Source organism: Apium graveolens, chromosome 11 (assembly GCF_009905375.1).
Source record: "Apium graveolens cultivar Ventura chromosome 11, ASM990537v1, whole genome shotgun sequence".
NCBI lineage: Eukaryota > Viridiplantae > Streptophyta > Magnoliopsida > Apiales > Apiaceae > Apium > Apium graveolens.
In genome coordinates, this window is record NC_133657.1 from 495,310 (window position 1) to 504,173 (window position 8,864).

The window sequence follows — 8,864 nt, forward strand, 5'->3', positions numbered from 1 at the left end:
CATCAACGGCTAAGATTAAAATGATTAGCATCCAGAAATTAGCAGTTGATGAGTAATGCTATCAACGGGTAAAATAGCAGTTGATAGATAAACCATCAACGGCTATGAATAGCAATTGATGAAATGACTATTAACGGCTAATATTAGCAATTGATAGCAAATATATCCAGTTATAATTTTGACTATCAACGGATGAAATTATCAATTGATGGAATTATCAATTGATGGAGCAATTTTGACTTAGACAAAATTTAGCTATCTTTGAGTAAAATCAAAATTCAAAATATAACTGGCTGCATAATTAAAATTATAAACTAGCAGATATCATAATTCATGAATAATTAAGCATACCTAACTCACTTACTAATCTTGAGAATGTAGATTCATCAAGTGGCTTGGTAAAGATATCTGCTAGTTACTTTTCACTTGGAACAAAATGAAGTTTCACAGTACCATTCATCACATGTTCTCTTATGAAATGATACTTGATGTCTATGTGCTTGGTTCTTGAATGTTGGAATGGATTCTGAGTAATGGCAATTGCACTAGTGTTGTCACAGAAAATAAGGAATTTTCTCCAATTTAAGACCATAGTATAATAATTGATTCTTCATCCATAAAATTTGTGAGCAACAACTTTCAGCAGCAATATATTCAGCTTCTGCAGTAGATGTGGAAACTGAATTTTGCTTCTTTCCAAACCATGACACTAGCTTATATCCCAGAAATTGACAGGTGCCTGTAGTACTTTTCCTATCAATTTTGCAATCTGCATCTGAATAACCCATGAGATCAAATCCAGAATCTATAGGATACCAAATTCCAAGATTTGGAGTACCCTTGAGATATCTGAATATTCTTTTAATATTAATCAAATGAGATTCTCTAGGATCAGCTTGAAATCTAGCACATAAACAAGTAGAAAACATTATATCTGGCCTACTTGTAGTTAAACATAGAAGTGAGCCTACCATGCCTCTATAACTGGCCTACTTGTAGTTAAACATAGAAGTGACAGTGGTCATGAGAGTTTTTGTAGAAGAACAATTTTCTAAGTTAAACTTTTTCAAAATATCAAATATATATTTTTTGTTTGACTTATAAAAATACCATCATTCACTTGTTTTACCTGTAAACCAAGGAAGTAGGTAAGTTCTCCCATCATGCTCATTTCATATTTACTTTGCATAAGTTTAACAAAATTTTGACAAAGCTTTTCATCTGTAGAGCCAAATACAATATCATCAACATAGATTTGAACAAAAATACTAGAGCCATTAACAATTCTATAAAATATAGTTTTATCAACAGTACCTCTAATGAAGTGATTCTCAATTAGAAACTGTGATAATGTGTCATACCAGGCTCTAGGTGCTTGCTTCAAACCATAGAGTGCTTTGAGTAGGAATTAGACAAATTCAGAAAAATTTGGATCTTCAAAACCAGGAGGCTGACAACATACACCTCTTCCTCTAACTCCCCATTCAGAAAGGCACTCTTGACATCCATTTGGTAGACTTTGAAATTGGCATGGGCTGCAAAAGCTACAAATATTCTGATGGCTTCCAATCTTGCAACAGGTGCAAATGTCTCATCAAAATCAATTCCCTCTTCTTGAGAATAGCCCTTTGCAACCAATCTTACTTTGTTTCTAGTGACAATTCCATTTTCATCCACCTTGTTTCTGAATACCCATTTTGTACCAATTATTGATCTGTTCTTTAGTTTGGGTACGAGCTTCCACACATTGTTTCTCTCAAATTGGTTTAGCTCTTCTTGCATAGCTAATACCCAATATGATCTAGAAGTGCATCCTCAACCTTTTTAGGTTCTTCTTGAGACAGAACATTGCTCATTAGACATTCTTCTTGAGTAGCTCTTCTAGTTTTGACCCTTGATGATGCATCTCCAATTATGAGTTCAAAAGGATGACTTTTTGTCCATTTCCTTTGTGGAGCAGGTTTCGTTCTAGATGATGTTGCCTCATTTGTTGCATAATTGTTATTATGAGATTCTCCCCCTGAGTGTATGGACCTTGCAGTTTCAATTGTATTAGTAGTTGATGGAGATCTCAGAATACTATCAACGGGTATTTCCTGATTATCAGTTGATAGAGTAATTTGAGAGTCAACTGATAATTGGGGAACATTTTCACTTGTAGGTATATTGTCAATAGTTTCAACAATTCTTGCACCATTATCATTTTCATTGTCATCATCATCAGATTCATCATCTAATTCTTCATAAACCTCATTCTCAAATTTTAGAGCATCATGAAATCCTTCATCTTCAAGTCCTTTAATCTTCTTATCATCAAAATCTCCATTGACAGATTCCATAACAATGTTCATTCTTATGTTGAAGATTCTGTAGGATTTTCCAGCTGAGCAACCAACAAAAATTGCTTCATCTGCCTTTGCTTCAAATTTACCAAGGTTTTCACCTTAATTTTTTAACACAAAACACTTTCATCCAAAGACATGAAGAAAGTTAATTGATGGTTTCTTCTTCTTGTACAATTGATAAGGGGTCATTCCTCTTGCCTTGTTAATCAAAGACACATTTTGGGTATAGCAAGCTGTATTGACTGCTTATGCCCAAAAATATGTTGGAAGCTTTGATTCACTAAGCGTTCTTGCAGCTTCTATCAATGTTCTGTTCTTTCTTTCAACTACACCATTTTGTTGTGGAGTTCTTGGTGCAGAGAATACATGGACAATTCCTTTTTCTTCACAGAACATTTGCATGGTTGAATTCCTGAACTCAGTTCCATTGTCACTCCTGATCTTTGACACTTGATTATTTAGATCATGATTGAGTGTCTTAATGTGATTGATTATGATTTCACTTGCTTGATCCTTGGAATGCAGAAAGAAAGTCCAAGTGAATCTTGAGAATTTATCCACAATCACAAGATAATATCTTTTCTTTAAAACTGGTCCAAATAAATCCATTTGAAGAAGCTGTAGAGGCTTATCAATTGATGATATTGCCTTGCTTTTAAAAGAGGCCTTCTTTTGCTTCCCAATTTGGCATGCATCACATAAGCCATCCTTGGAGAATTCCAACTTTGGCATTCCTCTTACAAGGTCTTTCTTGACTAATTCATTCATAGTCTTGAAATTCAAGTGAGAAAGTTTCTTGTGCCACAACCAACTTTCATCTCTGCTAGCCTTGCTGAAAAGATAAGTCATTGAATTTCCAGTCACAGAGTTAAAGTTAGCTAGATACACATTTCCCTTCCTCCTTCCTGTGAGAATGATCTTCTTATCTTTCTTGGTCTTTACAACACATGCTTCATTTGTAAACTTCACAATGTGGCCCTTGTCACACAATTGGCTAATACTCAAGAGATTGTGCTTCAAACCATGTACAAGTGCCACCTCTTCAATGATGACATTCCCTTTTGAAATCAAGCCATATCCCATAGTGTAACCTTTGCTGTCATTTCCAAAAGTAATATTATGGTCAGCTCTTTCCTCAAACTTTGTGAGCAGGGTGGAATCTCCAGTCATGTGCCTTGAACAACCACTATCCAAGTACCATAGATTCCTCCTTGATCCCTCCACACATCAAAACCAATTAAGATTTTCTTGGTACTCAAGATGTCTTGGGTCCTGCTTTGTTAGTTGCCTTCTTTGGCCTAGGTTCTTTCTTGACTTGTGCATTAGAATCTAATCGCACTTTCACCTTGTTGTCAGAACCTTGGACCTCAGAAATCTATACTTGCTCATTTACATATGCATTTACATTTGGAACTTGAAAATGTTATGCAGGCATGTTAGGCAATGTCCATGACATACATGGCATTTGAAATGCATTAAAGTATGGATTATGCATGTATGGAATGAGAGCAAATTGCTGATTTTGAGCATAAAAATTAGGTATCATGTTCATGGCAGGCATAGGCATCACATTCATAGGCATAGATGGCAGTGAACTAGGTTTTACAGTTGCAGATTTACAGTTAACAGATAAGTGATTAATACTACCACATCTAGCACACACTTTTCTGGGAGCATACATATCAAGTGTGTAATTATTGTGTTTATTAATCCCTACCTTGCCATTATTGTTTTTCTTCTTCTTACCATCATCCTGAATAGTGATTTTGTTTAATTTATCCTTTAATTGCTTATTGGATAAATGACCTATATTGATCTTAGGCTTGGTTTTGCTACTTTCCCTAACAAAGTTTTTCTCAACTGGTCCATATTTTTGATTCAAAGTTTTTAAGTTCTCTTTACTTACTTTGTTCTTCAACGGATAACTCTCATTTGTTGATTCATTAGTCATCAACGGATGATCACTATCCGTTGATATGTCAGAAGTGTGACCATCTTCCTCAACTTTCTCCTTGTTATTTTTCTTATTACCACTTCATATAGTATCTACACCTTGCATTCCAACAATCTCTTTATGGCTGCTTCTAGAAGTTTTCCAACTGGTGATTAACTCATTTTCCTTTTCAAGTTCTTTTTTCAGGGATTCTTCTCTCTTGAGAGCTTCAATTAATTGTTCATTTGTACTCTGGCAATCTTTTTTAGCAACTTAAAGTTCTAGATTATCTGTCTCTAAAACTGCATTCCTATCACTCAATATCTCATTAGCCTTTTTAATTCTAGAATTTTCCTTAGTGAGAGATTTAAGATTAACATGCAAGTTATACACTTTTGTAGATAGTTCATTAATAACATCATTGCATTCAGACTTAGATAAACCAGAAATGTTTGTAAAGACTATCTGAGGGCTTTCTGAAACATTCTCTTCTTTGATGGAATCAGCCATGAGAGCTAGATTGACATATCCAGTATCTTCATCAGAATCCTCATCTGCCCAGTCTTTAGACCTGAAAGCTTTCTCCTTCTGTCTGGGAAGCTCAAAGTACTTCTTTTTATAATCAACAACCTCAAATGGCTTATTGCTCTTCTCAAATATGGGCTTTCTGCAATCACTAGCAAAGTGGCCAGGAGTGTCACAGTTGAAACAATTGAACTTTGATTTGTCAACCATGTTTTTGCCAGTTTGGTTGTCTCTTCTACTAGGCCTAGATGAGTTCCAATTTTTATTGAATTTTAGATTTGATAATTTCTTGGATAGAAAGGCTAGGTGCTCATCCAATTCATCTAGCTCATCTTGAGTTTCATACTCATCTTCAATAGCTTCAACCATCTTCTATTTTTCCTTGAATAGGTCTTTTCTACCTTCACAAACAATTGTGCTTGGTGTAGCTTTTTCAGAGTTAATTCTTCCAGTTTCTTCTTCATGCAGAGACTCAGCAACCAATGCAACGGTTTTCTCCTTTTTCTGTCTTTTCTCAATTTCTTCATCTCGCTGGATTTCAAACTCATAGGTCTTTAGAACACCATAGAGTTTATCCAGGTTATAGTCTTTGTACTCATGAGAATGTCTCAAGGATATTGTCATTGGTTTACATTCCTTTGGTAGAGACCTCAGGAATTTCAAGTTGGAGTCTTTGACCAGATAGGTTCTTCAATACAGTTTTAAACCATTCAACAATTTCTGAAATCTGTTGAAAGTTTCATTCAAACTTTCACCAGTTTTAAAATGGAAATGTTCATATTGTTGAACAAGTAACTGCAGCTTGTTTTCCCTTTACTTGTTCTGAGCCTTCACACAGTGTGTGTATGGTGTTTCATACTACTTTTGAAGTTGTGTAATTGATAACACTATCAAACATGTCTGTATCAAGACCATTGAACAAAATGTTCATGGCCTTCTTGTCTTTACTCACTGCTTCAGTGTCCTCAGGTGTTTACTCAGCCACAAGCTTTAGGGTCCTCTTTTCTATTGGTTCTACTCCATCTGCTCCAAGCTCCTCATATGTTTTCAATGGCATATGAGGCCTTTTTCAATACAGTCAATATAGTCTGCATCAAGAGACATAAGATGCAGATGCATTTTTACCTTCCAATGAAAGTAGTTGTCTTTGTTCAAGATGGGTATCTTGATTCCAGTATCCTTTACACCCATGTTGCTTAATCTTCAAGATCTTTAAACTTCAGATATATTAGAAGCTTGCTCTGATACCAATTGTTATACACAATAGCTACAATAAGATTGTAGAAGGGGGGGTTGAATACAATCTTTTTAATTTCAAATTTTACTTAATTTAAAATTATGCAGATGGTAATTCAAAGACAGGAATAAGAGCATACAAATTTAAGAACACAAGGTCTTTAAAATTTCAGGTGGATTGTAATAATTCCACCTGAGTAGTTGTATTGAGAAATCTGTGATATTTCAAAGTAATACACAACTGCTAGTTTCTGTACAAAGCTTTTAAAAATGAAACCCTAAGTACTTTGCTTGAACTGTGTTTCTTAAGCTATAGTACTTCTACAACTTGGCTTTATATATTAGCCAAGTTTTACAAAGCTATCAAGTCAACAGATAAAACAACTTACATAGAAGTGATAGGTTTGCTACTTTTCTTGCTCCTTAGCTTTCTACTTTGGTATTCTGGGACTGTAACAAATTGCTTTTCAAGTATCCAAAGTGCATAGCTAAATATGGTAAGTTTATTCTCGATCCCATTTATCAATGGCTCCCTGCACTCTGTCACCTGTCCATCAACCCATGTGCTATTTCTACTTTATCTGCTTTTAAGGAAGTGTCTCTGTGAACTGCTAATTCATTCCTCATCCGTTGATGCTATACTCTTCATCAACTGATAATGATTTTCCGTTGTTGCGCACTTAGCCGTTGACAGTCACTTGAATAGCCATTATTGGGTTGATTGCTTTAGTCGTTGATAGTTTTATTCACATCCGTTGATCCATTCTCATAGCCGTTGATTCTTTGTCACTTAGACAAAATTACAAGGCATCTAATATTTACAATTAACCAACCTATTAATATCGAATAAGTAGTCAACATGACTTAGAGAATGTTCAAATGCTATCCTATCAACTGCTAATTGATCTAGTGAATAGTATAGTTACATAATCATATCCGTTGATAGGTTACCTCATCAACTGCTAAATAACAATTGATGAGTTATAAAAAATAGTTAACTCATATTACAAATAAGTTAAGTGTTAAGTTATCATCATCAAACACATATTCCCTAAGTTGGGTACGTGTTTTATATTTTTTCGGGTCAACCCAACAGAACCCGATTTATATGTAAAAATGTAACAAGAATGAAATTTTAATAATAATTTTTTGTCATTTATCTATCAATGGTGTTGGTTAATCTTTCATTTTAGTAAAACACTTTCAATATTATAAGATAAAATTTTATTATGTTTTTAATAATACGTCAAAATTGTTTAACTTATATATTAGGGGTACATTTTGTACTACATGTTATCACAATGATGAGCAATTAACACGAATTTAAGATCAATGTTTGATAAATATTAAATCTAGATTTTTGATGACTTTGTGAGATTCTATTAAAATAATTCTTTTTATATTTTATTAAAGACATGGGTTAAATTATCAGAAAAATGAGGCATCAAAACAACCATTTCAACTAGGAGTGTTCATGAGTTCGCCAAATTGACCAAACCAAATCAAATCAACCCAACCCTCTTTTCGGCCGATCAATTTGATACAACAAAACTCCATATTTAATTGGGTTAAAAAAATTCAAATTTACTTAAATGAGTTGGGTATGTATTTTATATTTTTTCGGGCCAACCCAACAGAACCCGATTTATGTTACAAATTTGTTCAATAATTTGAATATATATGTATATATATACACATATTATATACAATTATACACTATACAATATGTTATACTTTTATTCATATATGTATTATTACATTTTGTGTGCATATGTATATGACTTACTTCATAATTTACTTTACCAAAATTAGGCTGAAGGTCAAAAATAATTATTTTTAGCTGCGCGCTGATAGGAATACCGAAATTCAGATATGCGACCATTTTTACCGGCTTAATACGCATTCTTGGATCGGGTGAATGTTGATACGCATTTGCAAAGAGTTTAATACGATATTGAATCTTTGATACGCATTGTAGGAAAGAGTAATAATACACTATGTAGAACTATTACGCATTATTAAATAAGGTAATAGAGTATACATGACTCATACTTGTTTCTTGAATAATGAGTAATAAGCATCACCATCTAGGGTAATTGGTAATACGCATTTCTGTCATATTTGTCTATTACACATATTGGTGAAATGACTGTATTATGTATGTAATAGTAGACTGTAATGAGTTGAGATGTACAATTTGAACGATTAGGAATGAGTTAGATTTTTTATGATACGCATTTAGGATGTGGACAATAAGCTGGTAGTTTTGTTTTGACCTCCCATCCCTAAATTTGTTATTTTGGTAAAGATAGGACTTTTATGTGATAAAAATGTCATTTTTACTTGAAATTACAATGCTAAAAAAGATAATATATAATAATATTAATATAATAACACTAAATCGTATATCATACATATTTTAATTTTATCTAGATTTAGATTTTTGAAATATCAAATATTAAATAATGTTAACATATATTATAAAATTATTTAATTAATTCAAACTAATCCAACCCGACCCAACCTAATTCAAACTGATGCAAAATAATAGGATTGAGTTAAAAAATTTCAAACCAATCTAATTAAATTGGAGTGCAAATATGTGTGAAACCATTATCAATGCTCCAAATTGAACGTAAGATTCGTTCAGTCGAATTAAGGCCCCAAATGTCACTATTTGGAGTCAAAAGGCCCTCAATGTCACTTTTTGAATTTTTGGCCCCAAATGTCACTTGAAAACGGCGTTTTGGGTGAAGTTTTTAAAAATAGACGAAAAACGCAGTCTCGTGTTGAGTTTTTATATAACAATTTTTTTAAATTTTTTC